This window comes from Ailuropoda melanoleuca, chromosome 9, assembly GCF_002007445.2.
Source record: "Ailuropoda melanoleuca isolate Jingjing chromosome 9, ASM200744v2, whole genome shotgun sequence".
NCBI lineage: Eukaryota > Metazoa > Chordata > Mammalia > Carnivora > Ursidae > Ailuropoda > Ailuropoda melanoleuca.
In genome coordinates this window covers 32,877,253-32,900,172 of record NC_048226.1, presented here as the reverse complement: position 1 = coordinate 32,900,172, position 22,920 = coordinate 32,877,253, and the positions used below count along the sequence as shown (strand labels likewise).

Here is a 22,920-nt window from a genome sequence, read left to right as displayed (position 1 = left end):
GTTAGAGGAGGGCTCCCCAGTCTCTGTCCAACAGTATCTCTGACTGACTCCAGAAACAAGCATGCACGGAGCAGACTCAAAGCAGCTCAGCTAAAGACAAAAGATCTGAACTGACGTGGAACTGCTGTGCAAGCAACCATTTGCACAGCAACCATTTGCAACTCAAGACCAGCCAAGAAAATTCCCTCCTAAAACAAAGAAAACAACACTGCCGAAGAAATAAACCAGTATCCGGGATCCGTTAACATTCACAAGGTCTAAGATACACTCAAAATTATCCAACGTACAAAGATCCTCCCAAATGAAACACATTCTCAAGAGAAAAGATAATGAATTTTGTTTGACCTAGGGATGAACAAGTTGCTGGAACGAACAGATAAGGACATTAAAGCAGCTATTATAACAATAGTTAATGAAGTAAGACAGAACACGTCAAACAATAAAGTCAGAAGCAAATGGAAGTTACAGAACTGAAAATTAGAATTATGCAAAAAAAAAATTCACTGAAAAAACTTAATAGTCAAATAGACATGGCAGAGGAAAGAGTAAATGAACTCAAAGATAGAGCAATGGAAATGACCAAAAATGAAAAATGAGAAAAACAGATTTTGAAAAATAAACAATATCTTGTTAGATTAGATAGAATGATCAAACATACAGGAATACCAGCAGGAGAAGAGGGAGAGAACAGGGCAGAAAAAAATATTTGAGGACATAATAGCTGAATACTTCCTAAGTTTGATGAAAGATAGAAATGTTTAGACACAACATACTATACAAACAAGAATCAGAGTGAACACAGAAAATCCAAGGCTAAGTCACATCATGGCACATTGTTAAAGGCCAAAGATAAAGAACAAATCTTGAACACCGACACGTTGCATATAGAGGAACAGTGACGGTTAAATAGGCACCTTCTCATCAGAAACCCTAAAAGACAAAAGAGAATAGAATAACCTTTTGAAAATGCCGTAAGAGAAACAACTGTCAAACTAGAATTCTATATTTACTGAAAATATCATTTAAGAATGAAGGCAACTGCCCAGAGCAGTGGCATAATCTCTCAGATCTCTCTGCAAAAACTTGCACCTCAGGCCAGAGCCAGATGTTGTTTCAGAGATAATGGTGAGGTGTTCTGGAACATTCTTGATGCTTTTCAGTTTCATTGGACATTCTGTTTATTGGGATTGGCATGGGTGAAGGACCAAACGCACTATCCAGCGCTATCTTTAAAAAAGGGCCACATATGTAGATATAGAAAAGAAAAGAACACAACAGATCTGCAATCAAAGACCTCATAGTGACAGCAATGGGAAATCACATGAAAAATTCATCAGTGGAGGACACACAACTGGATCAATAAGCAAACAGAAAACGTAGTTGCATGCTAAAATTCTCAGTGCAGGGTAAGCGGATTGAACGTAAAAAGAAATGTTCAGATAAGATATCCTTTCACTTAGGACATCCTTACCATCTGTCTTATGACTTGCTCTCTTCCTATTGAGATGTAATATATAATATATAACTATGAAGTCTAAGAAAATAGCCCTTCTCTGGCCAGTGCAGTGGGCAGAACAACACACAAGAAAATATTATATTTGAATTGCATGTCAAGGTATGAAGATAGAATCTTCATTCAGAGGAGGGGAGGGGAGGAGAGGAAGAAACTTATTATACAGGAAGAAAACGTATATAAAACACAATGTCATTTCACTTAAGCACTCTACCTCATTAAGTTTAAAAAGTCTTTAAAGGCAAAGCTATCTACTTAATCTGTATTCTTTACAGTTATTTTTCAAAAATGAGACAAAAGAAGGCATTTTCAGAGAAAAGAAAATTAAGATAATTTGTCACCAGAAGACCTGCATTACAATAAATGCTAAAGGACATTCTTCAGGCTAAAGGAAAATGACAGATGGAAACTTGAATCCTCAGGAAAAGAAAGAAGAGCACTGGAAATGATATGACTATCTGGACGATACAAAAGACTGTTTTGGGCCCCATTTACTTCCAGTTTCTTTGTAAACAGTTGAACTGTGTGAAGAAAAATATAATCTTTCTTGTAGGTTTTATAACACGTATAGCTATAACACAGATAACAACTATTATTATAGTAGTAATATTTTTCCAGTAGGTAGACAATGAAAATTAAAGAATGTATATTATAATTCTTAGGGAAAACACTGAAAAAGCTGCAAAGAAGCATAGCAAAAAAGTCAGCAGAAATATTAAACTGGAATTTTAAAAATATTCAAATAATCCAAAAAGCAGGAAAGGAGAACTAAGGGAACAAAAAAAACAGAGGAGATGAATGGATGCTTAAGTAATAGACCCAACTAAACTATATTAATAATTATAATAAGTGTTAATGGGTTAAACACTCCAAAAGATTGCCAGAATAGGTTACAAAACAAATGAAAACCAACCATTTTCTATCAGGATCCCATTTAAATATGAAGATTCAGAGAGGTTATAGTAAACAGATGGAAAAAAGATATGTAATGCAAACAAAAAGCATAAGTATGCTTAAGGGTCTTCATTAATATCAAATAAAATAGATTTTAACAATATTGTATTGCCAGAGATAAAGGCACTTAATAAAGATAGAAGTGTCAATTCACCAGAAATATATAATAATTATAAATGTGTGTGCACCCAATACATGCAGCAAATTTACAAAATCAAGAAAAGAAGCAGTCAATTCTACGTCATTTGGAGGATTTAATAGCTATCTCTTAGCAATTGAAAAAATTAGACAAAGTCATCAGAGATGCAGCATATCTGAACAACATTATCAATCACTTTGATTTAAGTGATACTTATGCTATACTCCACCACCATCAGCAGAATAAATATTTCACATTCTTTTAAAGTGCAATTAGAGATTCACTAAGATAGACTATTTTCTGACCTATAAAACAAGCCCTGGTGAATTTAAATAGATTGAAATCATATCAAGTAGGTTCTCTCAGCACAGTAGAATTAAATTAAAAATAGTGAAATAAGATAATCAGGAAAACCCAAAATATCCTGGAAATTAAATGACTCATTTCTAATGACCTGGATCAAAGAAAAATATCACAAGCGAAATTAAGAAACATACAGAACTAAAGCCCAACATAGAGAAAAACTGAGAGCGACAAATGCCTATATGGGGGGGGGGAGGTTCAAATAAATGATCAAAGTAAGCTTCTACCATGAGTGGGATGAATTGAACCCAGAACAAGCTAAAAAGAAGGAAATAATGAAGGTAAGCACTAGCATCAATACAATAGAAAACAGAAAAACAATGGCTAAATCTCTTCAAACTAAAAGCTAATGCTTGGAAAGATCAGTGTAACAGATAAACCTCCAGCTGGACTCATTAGGGAAAAAGAAAGCAGACAAATTAGCAATATTAGGAATAGAAGCAAGGGAACCACTACAGAACCTCCAGCCATTAAAAAGATAAGAAGAAAATTGTACGGACTTGATGCCAATGAATTTGACAACCTAGATGAAATGGATAAATTTCTTGAAAGACACAAATGACCAAAACTGACAGAAGAAGAAATAGCAAGCATGAGCTCTACCATCTCAATTTAAAAATTGACTTTATAATTAAAAACAGTTTCACAAACAGCTTTTCTCCTTGGTATGACGATGAAGATCCTGGTGTTGCTGTGGGCCACCACCCTGTCCGATATTAACAGTATTGTAAGAACAAGCCATATCCAAACCCTTGCTTCTGCAGAGGTGTCCCAGATGCCAAGATCTGCATCTTTGACCTGGGGTGGAAGACAGCAAAAATGGATGAGTGCCCACTATGCGGTCACGTGATATCAGATGACTATGAGCAACTCTCTTCTAAACCCTGCAGGCTGCCAGTATTTGTGCCAATAAGTACGTGGTGAAAAGCTGTAGAAAAGATGTTTTTCACATCTGAATGTGGCTCCACCCCTTCCATGTCATCCATATCAGTAAGATGTCCTATGCTGGGGCTGACGTGCTCCCGACAGGTATGTTATGTGGGGGGACTTTGGAAAGCCCCAGCGCACAGTGGTCAGATTCCACACTGGCCAAGTCATCATGTCCATCTGTACCAAGCTGCACAACAAGAAGCATGTAAGGGCCTACACAGGTCCAAGTTCAAGTTCTGTGGCTGCCAGAAGATCCACATTTCTAAGATCCAACTTTACTAAATTTAATGTGGAGGAATTTGAAGACATGGTAGCTGAAAAGCAGATTATCCCAGATAGCTTATGGGGTCAAATATATCCCTAATCATGGCCTCCTGGGCAAATGGCAGGCTCTGCACTCGTGAGAACCTCAGCACTGTCCTCTTCTTATTCATGCCCACCAGTAAATCCTACTTCCTGTCAAAAAAAACAAAAAAACAAAAAAAAAAACCTTCCAACAATTTTACAAATAAAGTTCAGGTAATTTCATGGTTGAATCCTATCAAACATTTACGGAAGATATTATACCAATCTTACACAAACTCTTTCAGAAAAACAGAAGGAAAGGAAATACTTCCTAATTCATTTTATGAAAGCCAGTTTTAACCTGATTCCAAAGCCAAAGATCTCACAAAGATGAGAACTACAGACTAATATCCCTCAGGAACACAAATACAGAATGTTTGATAAGATATTAGATTAAAAAATCAAATCCAGAAATATGTACATAGATGATAGATATACATAGATACATAGATAGATACATAGATAGATAGATAGATATAGGTATATATATATGGATGATACATCATGAATAAGTAGAATTTATCCTGGAAATGCAAGGCTTGTTCAGTATTTAAACATTCAACAATGTAAATCTACAATATTAATAGAAAAAATAACAAAAATACATTTATTTTAATAGATTCAGAAAAAGCATCTGATAATTTAACAGTAAAAGCATACAGCAAACTAGAAATAGATATGAACTTTCTCAACATGACTAAGGGCATGTACAAAAAACTGATATACTTAGTGGTGAAAGACTTAATATTTTCTAGGTTAAAAACATAGAAAATGTTTTGCTTTTCAACACTACTATTTAGCCTTGCACTGGAGATCCTGGCCTGTGCAGTGAAATTAGAAGAAGTAATAAAAGGCATATAAATGAGAAAGAAAGTAAAATTTTCTTATTTGCAGATGACAGGAATCTACAAAAAGGCTATTAGAACTAATAAGTGAATTTAGCAAGGTTGCAGGATACAAAGCCAATATATAAAAAGCAGCTGAAATTCTAGATATAGCATCTAGAAAAGAGTAAAAACCACTTCATTTGCAGTAGCATCAAAGGTATTTGGGAATAAATTTAATGAACAGCACATAAGGCCTTTATACCAAATACTAGAATAATTTGCATAGGAAAGCTAAAGTAGACCTTAATGGAGAGATGTACCATGTTTATGGATTGGAAGACTTGACATTGTTAGGATGGCAATCTTCCCTAAGTTGATCCATAGATTTGATGTAATTTCAATCAAAGTCTTAACTGGCTGCTTTTGAAAGAGATTGACAAGCTAATTCTATGGAATTATAATGGAAAGGAAAGAGACCCAGAATAGCCTAAATAATTTCAGTAAAGAAGAAAAACTTTGAACTTAAACACTGCCTAATTTCAAGTCTTACTATAAAGGTACAGTAATCAAGACAGTATGTTCAAGTGTAAGGCTAGAGACAGAATAGAAAATCTAAAAATAAACTCACACTTTTATGGTCATTTTTTTCTAAAAGTGCTAGATTCAATGAGAAAAAGATAATTTTATTTTTCAAAAAATGTTGCTGGAACACCTAGACCTCTGGAGGAAAAAAAACCTTTGATAACTGAATCAAACCATACATTCAAAATAACTCAGTATGTATCATCATCTAAATATAAAATCTAAATTATAAAACTTCAAAAACTAAACATAGGAAGAAATCTATGTGGTATTATTTTAGGCAAAGATTTCTTACACAGGTATAAAAAAGCCCAAACTATAACACACACAAAAATTGTAAAATGGACTTCATTAAGATGAAATCACTTTCTCTTTGAAAGATATAAATAAGGGGGGAAAAGCAAGTCACAGTCATATTTAGAAAAATAATTGTGAAACATATGTTTGACAAGGGTTTATCCAGAATACATCAAGAATTCTTACAATTCAGGGGCGCCTGGGTAGCGCAGTCGTTAAGCGTCTGCCTTCGGCTCAGGGCGTGATCCCGCGTGCCGGAATCGAGTCCCACATCAGGCTCTTCCGCTATGAGCCTGCTTCTTCCTCTCCCACTCCCCTGCTGTGTTCCCTCTCTCACTGGCTGTTTCTCTCTGTCAAATAAATAAAATCTTAAAAAAAAAAAAAGAATTCTTACAATTCAATAATAAGACTAAATAATCCAATAGAAAATAGACCAAAGGTTTGAATAGATGCATTATAAAAGATGATATATCACTGGCTGGTAAGCACACAAAAATATGCTCAACATAATTAGTCATCAGAGAAATGTAACTTACAAAGATAATGAGATACTACCACCTACCCACTAGGGTAGTAAAAGTTAAGAAACCTAACAATACCAAATGTTGGTGAGGATGTGGAACAAGTAGACCTTCACACATTTCTGGTGGGAATGCAAAACTGGTTTACGTGCTTTGGAAAACAATATGGCAGCATCTTATGAATTCAAACATAAATATGCTATCAACCCCAGCAACTCTACTTCTAGTCATTGCCTAAGAGAAATAAATACATATGTTCACAGAAAGACATGTATAGAAGTAAATAAGTCGATAGCAGCATTATTCATAATAGCAAAAAAGTGGAAACAACCCAAAAATTCAACAAATGAATGGATAAGCAAAGTATAGGATATCCATAATATGGAACAACAAAAAGTTAATACACAAAACATGAATGGCTCTTGAAAACATTTTGCTAATTGAGAAAAATTAAACACAAGACACCATGTAATGGATGATTCCATAAATATTAAATTCCAAAAAAGGCAAGGCTATGGTGATTGCAAAGTGTTGGATGGGAGAAGAGGGGGTTAACTTACAAGGGACAAGAGGAGAAGGTTTAGGTAAAGGAACATGTTGTATAAGTGATTTGGGGGGTGGTTACACAACTGTTTAGAATTACCAAATTTTATCAAAATACACATTTAAATATGCTGAACTATACCTCAATTAGAAAAGAGAAGAAAACTTAGACCTCTCATTTGGTAAAACAAGCAAAAAAACAAGCAAAAACTTCTTTTGTTTACTGTATTTTCAACAAGAAGTTCCATATTGAAAATGATTTGAACGTAGAGTCTTGAATTTGGGCATGTTCTGTTCACTGTAATCTCAGTGATAGAGAATAGTTTCAAGCCCTAGCTCTTCTTCCCACCTCCTGCAGGTTTTACTAATAGCTAACTCCAGGCAAAAGAGAAAGATGAAAGAAGAAAAGCTCATATTTGCTTATATACTTACATTTGTGATTTTGCCCCATTTCCACAAGTACCATCTAATTCCATCATGCTGCTATGAGACACTGAGATTCTGGTAAGAAAAAAAAAAATGTCTTCCCCTCCAGCCACTCTTTTTCATGGGAAAAAAATAACTGTTGTTGTAAACAATTTGGGAAATAAAATTAAAGTACAAAATGATACTTGTTTGCCACATGCAAAGACCTAGGAATTGAACCATCTGTATGTGAACTGGGGTGAAGTTTTTTTTACATGTGTGATAAGGAAACCAGCACGTTATTCTTTTCTAGCACACAGAGCATGTCCTTGCTGTTAGCTTGGCACCTCTCTTTAAGTACCAAAAAAAGCCTCTGGTCTGGATGACCAGCCCTGCCAGTTATCTAGGTAATACCCCTTCTCCTCCTCTTGCTTCCTACAGAAAACTAACTTTGTTCAGGGTATGAAAGCTGGCAGTTTAAATGCTCACCTCTCCAGATTCTTCTGCCATTTTGGATAATGAGATATAAGTGAGCCTACTTACATTTCAGTGGCACTTGTAGAACTGTCGTTTTCCTGATAAATCGATGATCAAGTCAGATGACCCATGCCTTTTGTGCTTACCCTTCAGAAAGAGGTGCAGCTAACCTGTGGTCATGACAATGAAAGCCATACCCTAAGAGTAGCTGCAGTTTGAGGGATTTTGGAGTTGATCAAGAAAAAAGACATGGCCACCGGGCACAGTGACACACAACAGGCTTGATCGAGCTGTGCTAGGATGGGGTTGCACAGGATGGATTCACAACATGGGACCGTCCAGAAGCTCACAGTGAGAAGAGGCCGCTATCCAGAAGGGGTAGGAGGGTAAGGAGACTCCTAGAGGAAACGGCGGTGGGAGAGGGGTCTCATGTGCCCAACTGATGAAGCTCAGTGGGGAGTCTGTGGGTCAGAAAGCCCCCAAGGGCCAAAACAGCTGGCGGTCATATAACCACAAGGCTCTCTACCATCTATTGACAGCAGATGTGGAGTGAGGTTTTGTGAGGTATGCAAAGCAGGCAAGCTCTAAGTGACTAACAATCTACTCATTTGGACTCTCTTTAAAATAATTGCATGTGTAAAATTTTGAGTTTGGTACTGGCAGGCTTTTGTGCTGATGGGCCTCAGCCTACAGTGAAGGAATGAACAACCTAGGGGCCAATACACAGAGGCTCATTTCTATAACTGAGTGATGAAGCGAGAGCAGGATGGGGCTGGGTCCTGTGTGGTGTTCTCAGGCAGAGGCTTCTAGTTAGTTAAGAGAAAACCCGTTTGGTTGAATCACTAGATTCAGGGTTCTGTAAAATATATACGACTCTATTTTAGAAATCTCGTTAAGCTCTTTTCATGTCCTATTCCATTTACTCCTTATAGCAATTCTATGCAGTAACTATTATTCTTATACCTTCAGCGGAAGAGACCGAGACCCAGAGACCTAAAGGAACTTGCCCATAGTCACACAGCTAAGCAAGTCTTTGGAGCCAGTATCTAGTTTACTGAAAATAAATGGATGAAAGAATGTTAATAACAATATGTAGAAACACAGAAAGCCAGACTGGGGGACATGGTCCAGATCTACTAGTCTAATTTCTTCAAAAAGCCAAAAGCACTGTGAAAAAGAGAGGGAGAACTTTCTGGATTTAGAGACTCAAGACAACTTGTAGTGTTGGCCAAGTTGGATAAAACTCATGACGGCCCATCTCTACCACTGATCACAACTGAAACCTCTGAACAGAATATAAAAAGCAGCTACTTGAAGATCTTGAAAAGTAAACAAAGGGTGGACTGGGGACAAAAGTCAAAACCTGAATCATGATGGATGACATGATCAGCTTTCTCTGTGTGGAAATGTGTGTCCGTGTGGGAGGCTAAACTCCAAGAAGTCCATCTTTCTAGAGGACTAAGAAAAACAGCATGGGGCCAAAGATTGTAGGACAAATCCCAGATTGCAGAGAGCTGGAGAAGGGCACCCCCCAATTCTGTGCATGAACTGACATAAGCCCAGGGGTCCCCCGTGAGCTATATATGGTGTCACAGACCAAATACACATAGCAAAGTGTTTGAGAACCATATAAACCACTGCCCCAGTGTCAGACTAACCCTTGTGTGGTGCCTGTGCTGGGCCAGACATTTTACTAAAGAAAATATATAGTAGGCGAATAAGCCCATAGAAGCATCCTCAACGTTATTTAGTCCTCGGGAACATGCGAATTAAAACCACAAAGACAAAGCTCTGTGCACTTCCCAGAGTGACTATAATAACCAATGGTGACAACACAAAATGCTGGCAAGGGTGCAGAGCAACTAGAACATTCCTACACATCCGTTGGGAATAAAATATGATATAGCTACTTTGGAAAAATAGTTTGGCCATTTCTTACAGAGTTGAACATGCACTCACCATATGATTCAATCCTACTTATAGGTATTTACCCGAAGAGATGGTAATATTCACACAAAAACCTATATATGAAAGTTTATAACAGCTTAATTTATAACCCCCCCAAATATTGGAAATAACCCAATGTCCTATAGCTGGTTCATGGATAAACAAGTTGTGGTATACGTAAGCAATGGAACACTACTAAGGATAATATGACATGCTGGCAAAGACAAAATTATAGGGATAGAGAATATATTGCTCAGTAGCTGTTGAAAAGAGTGTCACTATGGTCGGGCAGCCAAAAGGAGTTTTTTAGTAGTGATGGAACTGCCTATATCTTATGGTGGTGGCTACCCAAATTTAGACATTTGTCTAAACTTGTAAAACAGTACACACAAAAAAGGTGAACTTTACTATAAATTCTTCTTATTTATTTTTTTTACTATAAATTCTTAAATAATTAAAGGACATTCAAGTGATGTAGCAACCAAATGTAACATGTAGTCCCTTTTTTGACTGTGTTTTGAACAAACTAACTGAAAAAAGACATTTCGAGATTTCTGCAGAAACTTACATATGGAGTCCATGTTAAATGATACCAAGGAATTGTCACTTTTGTTAGGGGTCATGTGGGCATTGGGATTGAGTGTAAAATATCCATCTGTTTAAGAGATGCTTACGATGTCATGGCATACAGCCCTTCATCGTACCAGTTGATGTTGGTTATGTCTACAGATTTTCAAAAATTTTAGCACGTAATAAAAAAAAAACTGTGTGGTGTCAAAATAAGCAAAAATAAAAATTTTTAAAAGTAGTGGATCTAAAATTCATGCCTATTTTTAATTATGCTGAAGAACTTACTTTTTCCCACTATCCTATGCATCCTGATGTATTTGTTGCAACTTTCCTATTTCCGTATATGAAATAGCAAATATGTAAGTAATATAAGGTTGACTGCTGACATTATTCAGTCAATATGTAAAACATGACATCATGAATTGCTTTAATATGCTGCCTTCTCCATTGAGAAACTATTCGCCCACCCCCCACCAGAAGAATATCATTAAAATGCCATTGGAATTTTTTTAAATAACGAAAAGCTGTCAGGAATTTGAAGTACTCACTTCTTTTTTTATCCATTCCATTTTTTTAAATTTAAATTCAATTAAACAACATATATTGTATTATTAGTTTCAGAAGTAGAGGTCAGTGATGCATCAGTCTTATGTAACACCTAGTGCTCATTACATGATGTGCCCTCCTTAATGTCCATCACCCAGTTACCCCATGCCCCGACCCTCTCCCCTCCAGCAATCCTCTCTTTGTTTCCTATGATTAAGAGTCTCTTATAGTTTGTCTCCCTCTCTGATTTTGTCTTGTTTTATTTTCCCCTCCCTTTCCCTATGATCCTCTGTCTTATGAAACACTCACTTCTTAGAAAGATCTCGGAAATTTCCCCATAGTTCCCCTCTGTTGATATATCTTAGTTAAAAAACAATCATTTCAAAAATATTTCAATGGGGTCAGATAGATGGTAGATACTTGGAAAATTATGAGAGGCATGACATTAATTCATCTGAGGATGGCACACACAGAATGTGTAGGGCAGGGTGATATACTCCAGCACTCTTCTTGTGGTATCCTCACCACCATGCACCTGGCAGATTTTCCTAGTGCTCTCAAGTCATTGCATCACCAAGAGAAATACTTTGCTGTACACATTTCAAGGTGAACCTAGAAGCTGCCCGCGGTAGGACTATAGAGAAGCCATCTGGACCCACAGCAGAATGACCATCTGTTTGCACCTTGTTTGTTGCTTAGCCAATAAAATAAAATGTGGCCCAGGAAATATTGCTGTAATACAGCACAAAATAATAATCTCATCATGGCCTTCTGCTTTGTGAAAGGGCCATTTTCCCTTATATGTATGTATATTTTAGATGTAGGCTTTTTATATAGTTATGCACACAACGCTTTCATTTTGACATCAATCTAGATCAATTTAAAAAATAAACATTTACTGAGCATTGCCTATGGACCAAGCACTGTTCTGGCACTTTGTCTGTGTTAACTCATTTCACCCTCACAAAACCGTATGACATGGTACTCCATTCATATCCATCTTACAGATAAAGCAGGTTGCCTCTCAACTAGGTACACTGGGCTCTAAAGGCCATTCAGAATCGTATATGGAAATTTAAACTTGTATTACTGAAAATTGCTCAATAGGACAGATATACTACATAAAAAATAAATTTAAGTGTTTAAAGCAAAATACTACCTGTTCTATAAATAGTTTTCAACTCTTAAATATATCCATGTCCTATGTCCTGGTATGGTGAACACTTATTTTGTCCCCACACCAGCTTTCACCATCCTGTGGTCCTGTGGAAAATGACCTTAGCTCAGGCTGATAGTTGACGGGACATCTGACTCAGGTTGGGCCAAAAAACCAACATCTGATTCAGTCAGTATTCTTCTTCAGGACTTCAGTAACCAGAAGTGGGAAAGAGAGGGAGTCATTCATCATTGGGGGAAGAATGTGAGAGTCGGGAGCCAGAGACAGCCATGGTTTTTGCCATATGATGTAATTTAATATTCTTTGGGAACAAAAAAATGACACCAACACCCATTGGTAGGAGAGAGAAACAGAAGTGTAGCTGAATCATGACTTTGTTTCGCATTGTTCCTGAGGCCCAGGTATGTGTCTACCATGTCCATGACTTACTCGTTCATCCCTTTCTTTAATCAATGGTCTCTTTCAGCAAATTCCCCTTTTTCACCAAATTATATTAAGCGGTTTTTGTCACTGGGCATATATAGTAAATTGCATTATTGTTACAAATTTTCTCTTTTCCCCTTGAATAAACTAAATATCCATACATACCCTTTGCCATGTGACTTGCCTTCCTCCTGGTGGGCGGTATATATCTCTGTCTCACTGACTTTGGGTTTGACCATGTGACCCATTTGGTCCAGGTGTGTACTGCCTCAAGCTGTATCACACTTTTACAACCTGCATACATAGCATATTTAGTTGCTATGTGTGGGAAAATATAACCTGACTGGAAATATATCTAAATTGGTGTACCTCATTACGAGATTCTCATAAGTGATTATATTACAAAAATATGCAATTCATACATGCATCCTTATAAGAGTATACTATGCTGTGTAAGTGTAATTAGTTTTAAGAAATTCTAAAGAGTAAGATATTAAAAGTACAGAGAAGATAAAGCAGGCAATTTTTATTTGCAATATTGCATTCTTGCTCTCACTTTCAAATGGACACAGTATGGGCTTTTTTTTTTTTTTCAAATAGAAAGGTCTCCAAGCATATTTAAAATGTTATACAGTTTACAAGATCAGATTTGTATGCATTTTTCCCCAAAATTATGTGAAAAATTATGTTACATCTCTAACGGACTGAATATCTGCAATAAATTATATCAATAGAGGAGGTTTGATGGCCTTTTAAAAGTAATTGATTCAATAGCATTCCTAACTATTATTTTTGAAAGAGTTTTAGACATTTTAACGAGCAGTTTCAGAGTAATTGTTACTGTTGCTATTTTTAGAAACATGGCAGAGTCTAAGTACCAATTTGTTCAGCTATCTACATATTGCCTGATTTCTACAAGTGATGAAATGTATCTGTCCTCACAGGAGTTGTCCTTTGGCAGCATGTTGGGATTTAGTTCAGGAGAAAGAGAGAAAGGGGAAGACTGGTGCAGGACAGAGCCTAGCTCTCTCCACACCCATGCATCAATGGGCTTTGGAATGCAAGCACACCATGTCATACAGCTTTATATTGTGGTGAACAAAGGGTGGAATTCTGAAACCATATTTAGAATCCTCTTCCCTTAAAATCTTGTCCCCAGAGTATCAATTCTTTTTAAAGTGTATCTTGTAAGACTGCCAGAGGCTCTCCTTTCAAACAGTTCTTCCTCTCCATCACTAGGAGATTGACTCAAGGACACCAAATCAGTATTTTTTTTTTAATGTACATCTTTTACTTCCTATTGGTTGGGTTGATAACTTTTGACTGGCCTTTCAAGTTCTTCAGTCTATTAGGGATATCATCTTCACTCTATCTTAGTAAGGCAAAGGTTAGGACTTGGTAAGAAAAGTGAACAAGTGAAGGTCTTGAAGCGAGAATCAGAAGGGCTCTGCACATGGGTCATAGGCTGGAAATGTTGGAGTTGGGAGTCTGATTCTATCTATGTATCTATTTACCTATCTATCCTCTATATCTATGTATCTATCATCTATCTATTTCTACCTATGTCTATCTATCTCTACCTACCATCTTTCTCTCCCTTTCTCTCTCTTTTATCTCTTTCTCACAATCAATCTTTGCAGCTGGTGGAAGAGATGGATCTGAGAAAGGCATTCATCTCAGATGGGTCTCTGCACAATCACTAACTTGCTGTGGTCTGTGATCAAACTTCAGGCAAACATTAGACAACAGAAACGAGTGCAGACATGACTGCATGGTCTCTTTGTGTTATAGAAACAGAACGAGGCTGCTATTTGATTAAGGGCTGGAGGAATCTCGTTGCAATCACAAATGCAAACTGGAGCAGGTGAAAGATATTAGCAAAGCATGCGTGAATTTGAATACGATATAGTTGGGAGATGGAACTTAAGCATTAACACAAAGCTTTCCTTATTCTTCCTGGCATCTCCATTTGGGTCACTTTAGAACTGTGCCAATTTTTCTCAATGGAGCTTTTTAAGATCACACAAGATTTCCAGTTCAAACAACAGAATAAGCTCTTGTAATTTTCCATTTTTCAAGGTCACCTATAGAATGCATTTGGATTCTTCTTTTAGTTGAAGTGAGCTCCGTGTCTCTGTTATCTGATTCATAAGATTTGCCCCATTAATTAGTATTTGGAGTTGAGTTTTCATAGAAAAAATAAAAATATTTTGAAAAGATTGCCTATATTATTAGTAATAAGTTGGAAATATGTTCAACATATATATTGCAATATATACTGAATGTATATTTCAAGTGGCAATTTTTTCACAGATTTAGCCATAGCTTGTTTTCCCAAAACAAGGGAAAATGCCATTATTGTCATATTTAAGCCCTATATATCTATCTATCTATCTTAAAGAAACCAAGACAATTTTGTGCTTACTCTGTTAGTCTGGAGCCTATTAAATTCTGTTTCTAATGTTTTCTAGAAGGCTTTGAGTCCATATCAATCTATCCACATCTATCCATATAGACTAGCTGTAGTCCCACATGTCATTAGTCTTTTATTGAAAATACCAGGCTCCAGGAAAAGTGATGACTCATCAAATACACGGTATAACAGCTTAACTGAAGCTGACATAGAAAATATGCAAGGAGACTAGTTAAAGCACAGACAAGCTCATGCCTGTTCTATTAATGGGTGACATTTTAAACAATAGAGCTGTCAGACCCTACTGTGAATAAAGGAGCTTAATCATAGCAGGAATTAGTGCACACGACAGGTGATTATGTGTTGGAAACATGCCAGGACCATCTGTGATGCTTCACATTATTTGTAATCTCAGTAATTACAGCTTTGGGGAAAAAATTATTTGGGATTGGAGAACCCAGAGTTGGGGGAAGAAATAAACAGAAACCACATACAACCCACTTATTTCAACAATAAAGGTCTCTACAAATGGGAAAAGTTCAACTCACGTTATCAATTTAAGTCCACCGCCCATCTCACCAATTCAACAACAAAGCAATATAATCATGGTGTTTTTTTCCCTTTCTCAAAGTCCAATTATAGTGCCTCCTTGCCAATAAAATAAGGCTACTATCATCTACTTACTAAATTGAGATGAGAATTTCTTCTAAAATTATTTAGGCTACACTATCTGAAGCCATTCAGGAAAACATAAGGCCCAGCTGAAAAGGTATTTTCCCCTGTTGGATATTCTGCTATTTAGCTATAATAAATATTTGATTACCTTCTGTTGAGCTTTATGAAAACAGATAATTCTTTAACTCTGATACAATTTGTTGAGAATGATCCAGTTGGAACCATGGTTTGGAGAATTCCAGACATAAGAGACTGGAAAGAAGAAGAGAAAAATGAAAAAAATACCAATAAAGATTCTCAGAGTTAGGAAACAAAATTCTGGTCTCATGTTCCAGTTAACCTCTAGCAATGAGGAAGCATGTAAAAACCAGCTTTGTCTTAGTTGTTGATCTTTAATCTTATTGATTGCTTTCATTGGAAATAGCACCTCAAATCTTTCCATTTTCTTCATACTCATGTCGTTATCACTGCAAAATGCAGTCTCGGCACCATAGCTTTCCTTTACATATGTTTTGTTTTTTGGTAACTTTTTATTTGGTGATAGTTTCAAATTTTCAGACAGGTTGCAAGAATAGTGTTAGGAGCTCCCTTACCCTTTTGTCAATTTCTCTATCTCCCTTTTGTCCCATTTTATTTATTATTCTCCCACTGTATGTTTGTTTATATTTGCATACTTTTCTGAGCCTCTGGTAATATATAGACATCGAGCTTTCTTGCTCCTAAATAATTCAGGCTATACTTCCCAAGAACAAGGACATTATTCTATATAACCACAGTACAGTTATTAGAGCTGGGAAATTTAATGCTGATACACTACTATTATCTGACCCACAGGCAAAACTGTCAATTTTCCCAATAATGTTCTTTGTAGCTAATTTCATTTTCTCATGCGGGATGTAATCCAGGATTACAAATTACACTTTGTTGTTATGCTAATTCGTCTCTTTTATCCCCAAACAATCCCTCAGCCTTTTAAAAATCTTTATGGAAATTGCCATTTTAAGAGAGAACAGACATTTACTTTACAGGATCTTTCTCATTTTTGGATTTGTCTATTTCTTCATGATTAGACTAAATGCATATTTTCAGGGATCCCACAGAAGTGATGTAGTGTCCTTCTGAGTGCATTCTATCACAAGGCATATGAGTTTGGTTTGTCCTAATAAAAATGGTGTTAACTTTGATCCTTTAATTTAGATGATGTGGCCCATGATTCTTCACTGTAATGTTATTCTTTTTTCTCTACAATTAATAATCTGTGAGGAGATACTTGAACACCATGTAAATATCTTGCTCCTCACCAACCTTTACAGAGTTTCAGCATCCGTTGATGATTTTCTAGCTACACCATTCCCTCTTCATTGGTTAGTTGGCATTCTACTGTAAGAAAGGTTGTTCCCATCTTTCCACTTATTTATGTTTATTCGTTTATGTTAGTATAGACACATGGAGTCTTATTTTCTTCAACCCATTACTTATTTTGATGTCCCATAATTTCATTTGGGGTAAGTAGAAGCTCCTTCAAGCTAGCTGCTATATCTTTTTGATATGTTGCCATCATTTTGTACTGCCTGACTGTGTCAGTTAGGGCTCCAGCAGAGAGACAGAACCACTAGGAAATGATGATAGATAGATAGATGATAGATAGATAGATGATAGATAGATAGATAATAGGTGATTTATTGCAAAGAATTGACTTACATGACTGTGGGGCTGCCTAGGCAAATCACCCACAATCTTCAGAGACCTGGGGAAGACTGGAAATTCTTTATGCAGGAGCTGAAACTGCAGTCCCCAGGAGAATTTCTTCCCTTACAAGGAAACCTCAGTTTAGGTCTTAAGGCCTTTTAAATAGCTGGTTCAGGCCCATGCAGATTATCCTGGATCATCTCCTTTTAAAGCCAACTGGTTGTAGATGTTTATGACATCTACAAAATACCTTCTCCCCAACACTTAGACTAGTGCTTGGTTTAGTCACTGGGGCTAGAGTCTAGCTTGTTACCTGGTGGTGAGTTGGGGAACTCCTCCATCCTTACATTCACCAAGGAAAGAATTCAGGAGAGAGATTTTATGGAGTTGAAGTAGCAAAGTTTTTTTGTTTTGTTTTTGTTTTAGCAGAAAGTGACAGTGCACTCCATAGACAGCGGCAGGTTCACCCAAGGATGCGTGGCAGAACATGGAGTTTCTCATTGTGTCTTCGTACAGGGAGTTATTTGGTCTCCTCTCCCCCGTCTTATAGCTATAGTTCCATCCTTGGATCAGCCTTGGTTTCCTCCACTCCAACCCTTTGAGCAAGTTTGTGTTACTCATCTTCCCTCACGGCCTAAACACAACTTACTGGAGGTGGGGGCGCCACAAACCGCAATGCAAAGAGTATTATAATGATATAGCCTCGGGGTTACTAGCGGACAATGTCTTAAGTGCGCATGCTCCAAAGTTGGAGTCATCCCCATAGAGTGTATCTTCTGCTTATCAGTCCGTGCTAAATCGCAAAAGGGATTGGTCTAAGGGAGATGGGCAGCGGTAGACCTGGTGGTCCCTAGCAGTTGTCCATCTGTTATTCTCCTGCCCACGACTAACTGCCTGCTCTAACCGTTTGATACATAAACCTGACCATGATAGTTTTTTCTGACGCATGATCTTGCAATTTTATCTTGTTTCCCTGCCAATCGTGGAATCAAACTTTTCTCCCAGAGGGGTGGCTTCTTTAAGTGGTAATGGTATCTAGAAACCAAGATCTAGGTGTCAGACGTGCTTATTGCTTTGACGTTACAATTATTTATAGAAGAAAAAGATAATAATGTCTTTCTGAGAAGACAACTAGGAAGTATGCATGTGTGTATATATATATACACATAAACAGAGAGAATCAAGAAGGAGGAGTGAGTGGGTGAGGAGAAGAATATGAAGACAGATGAGGGAAAGGGAAAGAAAGAAAAGAGAATTTTTTACACGGAGTTAGGAGTACAAGTTCATATTGATAATTCAATTCCATTACAACAATAAAATGCCAGAGGATAAATTCTAGTCCTTGCCTTTTTATATTTGTAACTCTCGTCTTTGGCAGTGGGAAACAATTTCCATAATTTATAGAGTCACTCCTTTGTTCATTCCTATAATAAACAGAAAGTAGTTTCCAAATTGTTCACGATACCCAGTGTGAAAAGCAAACTTACTAATTAGAGTATAATTTTTGCTTACTGGGCTTTCTTTCATATGAAATTTATGTATAATTATATACATGAATATTAAGTGCCCAGTTTGATGAGCTTAATAAGTGCATCCACCTGTAATACTCCATCCAGAAATAGGGCATTTCCATTACCTTAGAAAGTTCTGTCCTGCTACTTCTAGTGAGTTTTCCCTTTTCAGAGCCAACATCGTTTTTTAAAAGATATTATTTATTTATTTATTTACTTACTTATTTACTTATTTACTTACTTACTTACTTAAGAGAGGGGGCAAATGGGTGGAAGGAGAGGGACAAGCAGACTCCATGCTCAATGAGGCTGGATCCCACACCCTGAGATCATGACCTGAGTTAAAATCAAGATTTGGTGGCTTAACTGACTAAGCCACCCAGGAGCCCCCAGAGACAACATTTTTCTGATATTTTTAGACACTAATGAGTTTTGCCTATTCTAGAACTTTCTATAAACTGTATTATATACTCTTTCTTGTCTAGCTTCCTTCACTCATAATTTTTGTGAGATTCAACCATATTTTTCTTTTTTTTTTTTAAAGATTTTTTATTTATTTATTCGACAGAGAGAGAGACAGCCAGCGAGAGAGGGAACACAAGCAGGGGGAGGGGGAGAGGAAGAAGCAGGCTCATAGCAGAAGAGCCTGATGTGGCTCGATCCCAGATCGCTGGGATCACGCCCTGAGCTGAAGGCAGACGCTTAACCGCTGTGCCACCCAGGCGCCCCTCAACCATATTTTTCATTCATCCGTTGGCTGTTCATTCTTTTTTATTGTTAAGCAGCATTACATTGTATGATATGCCACAAATTATTTAGCCATGGTGCTGTACATGAGGATTTGCGATGATTCCAGCTTGGAGTTATTACAAGTAAATGGCTATGAGCATTCTGAGACGATAAATATTTTTATTCCTTTAGGTAATATGTAGGACTGAAATCTCTAGTTAATAGGGTAGGTAAACATTTAACTTCATAATAAACTGCCAAACCTTTTTACAGAATGGTTGTACCATTTCCCCAGCAATGTATCTGAATTCCAGACACTGCACATCCTTACCAACATTTGGAGTTGAACTCAAGGGTTTTTGTTTTTAAAAATTTAGCCATTTTAGGGGCACCTGGATGGCTCAGTCAGTTAAGTATCTGCCTTGGGCTCAGGTCATGATCTCAGGGTCCTGGAATTGAGCCGTGCGTAGGACTCTGTGCTCAGTGGGGACCCTGCTTCTCCCTCTCCCTCTGCCCGCCGCTCCACCTGCTTGTACTCTCTCTCTCTGTCAAATAAATAAATAAATAAATAAATAAAATCTTTTTAAAAAATTAGCCATTTTACTGGGTGTTAATGGCATTAAATTTGCATTTCCTAGATGGTTACCAATGCCAACATTTCATGTGTTTTTTGGACTTTTGTATACATTCCATTTTAAAGTGTCTTTTGGAGATCTCTCTTCCCCTTATTTTTTGGAGTTGTCTTCTCATTGTAGAGTGGTAGGAGTTCTTTAAGTATTCTGGACATATATTTTATATATTTACATATAATATTATATGTTATAAATTATATATATTTGACATATATATATATATATAAAATACGTATATATGCAATACTTTTTTCTACTGTGGTCTGTGTTTCATTTTCTTGACAGTGCTTTTTGATAAGCAGAATTTTTAGTTTGATGAAATACATTTTACCGGTATTTTCTTGTATGGAGAATGTTTTCTTCATCCTAAGATATTTTCCCCTATTCCAAGTTTGCAGAGATAGTTCCCTATGCTTTCTTCTAGATGTTTCTATAGAATTTTAGGTTTATTTTTAGCTGTACGATCCGTCTTGAATTAATTTTAGCTAGTTGTTTTATCCGAATTTGTTGAAAAGAATTTCCTTTCTCTATTATATTCACTTGGTTCCTTGGTTAAAAAAATCACTTGATCTTATAAGAATGGGTCTATTCTATTAGTCTATTTATCAATCTGATATCATCACCACACTATCAAGATTAATAAAGCTTTATAGTAACTCTTGAAATCTCATAGTGAAAATACTGAAAGTCTTCCAAATATTTTCATTTTATTTCCCCAAGATTATTTGGCTATTTAGGTCCTGAACAATTCCTTATAAATTTTGAAGTCAACTGGTACTTATCTATCAGAGATTTCCTGCTGGGATTTTATCTGAGATTGCATTGACTCTATAGGTCAATTTTTGGAGAAGTAATATTTAACAATATTGACTCATCCAATCTATGAGTATGGATTTGTTTATTTCTCCATTGAATTCTGTCAATGTTTGCTTTGTGACTTTTTAAACTCTTCAACTATTGCACAAACTTTATAATCATTATGCTTTTCTGGTGAATTAAGCTTGTATTACTATGAACTGTCCCTCTTAATCTCTGGTAATAATCTTTGTATTGATGTCATTTTTCTTCTGGCATTAGCATAGCCACTCAGATGTCTTGTTCTGTTATCTTTCATGGGGTATCACTCTCCAACTTTTTACTTCCAATCTATGTACTTATATAAAGGTTGCCTTTACATTTAAGGTGTGATTCTCATAGATGGCTTTAAAAATTCAGTCTGAGAATTTCTGCTTCTTATTGGGAATCTTTAATTCATTTATATTTAATAATTATTAATTTGTTTGGATTTAGGTCTATACATCTTTCTATTCATTCCCCTTTGTCCCAAGGGGGAATTTATTTTTCTTTCTCTATCTTCTTTGGCTTTATTAAATACTTTTTAGTGTTTCGTTATAATTCCTCTATTGGCTTTGTAACTATGCCTCTTTACAGGGTGTGTGTGTGTGTGTGTGTGTGTGTGTGTATGCGCACACACGTGAACACATGTGTTTGCCCTAGCGATTACAATATAGACAATTTATTACAGTGTACTTTGGGCTAATATTGTATCCTTTCATGTAAAGTGTAAGGATCATGCATCAATTTATTGCAATTTATTCTCCATCCTAAGTGCTATTATTGTTGTATATCTTACAACAAATACGTTAGAAATTCACAGTACAGTGTTAGCCTCCCCCTTTATTTTTGCTTTAAACATTCTTATGGATTTTCAGTATATTTAAAAAGCGACGAATATGTAGAGGGATTCACACATATTAGATGTGCATACATATATACATAGACAAAAAGAGCAAGAGAGAGTCATGTATGTACCCATTTGATTAGCACTTTGAACACCCTTTATTTCTCCCTATAGATCCTAGCTTTCATCTGTTGTCATTTCCCTTTCAAGTGAAGAATATCTATTAGTATTTCTTGTAGCATAAGTTTACTGGTGTGTGTTTTTGGTCAATCTTCACTGCCAACATATAGTTGTTTGTTTATTTATTAAAATATTTTGTCCAGAGTTAATCATTGTTGTCTTCAGGGAGGTTATTTCTGTAAAAAGTCTATTACCATTACCAGAGTTAGAACTCCCATTATACAATTTTAAAAGACATTTTTGGAAGTCAGATAATATATTCAGTTATTATATAGATAAAAATTATGTTATTATCTTTCAATGAGTGTCACCTATCCAATTACATTATAAGTCCATTGAGGGCTGACTCTTGGTCTTCTAGCTGTTCATAGTCTTATTCCCTATCACTGATACTCAACAAAGGTTTTATGATCATGAAGAATGCCTCTGTTCTTCATTATATGGTTAAAGAAGCCCCATGCAAACTTTTAGTTTTATTGTCTTTCATATCCAGAAAGAGAGGTCTCTGTTCTGAAAATGTGTGTCAGATTTTACTTATGGGATTAGAGAATTCATAGCTTTAGTTTACAAGTCAGCAAACTATAGCCCACAGGCCAACTCTGGCCCACTGCCTGTGTTTGTATAGAAATTTTTATTGGAACACAGCCAAGCTCATTGATTGATGTATTGTCAATGGCTGCTTTCACATTACCCTGGGACTGTAACAGAGACTGTATGGTAGACGAAGCCAAATGTATATAAGGTCTGTCCTTTACAGAAAAAGTTTGTTGATATCCGCTCTAAATCAATGGGAAATAATCACCAGTACTTAAAGGAAGCAGTTCAAAGTGCATGCTGCATTGCACATCAAT

General features: G+C 36.4%; 1 pseudogene; it reads left to right on the top strand.

Annotated features, from left to right (window-relative positions):
- Positions 1-351: 351 nt before the first annotated feature.
- On the top strand, positions 352-4,303 carry LOC100465741 (annotated as a pseudogene).
- The last annotated feature ends 18,617 nt before the right edge of the window (positions 4,304-22,920 follow it).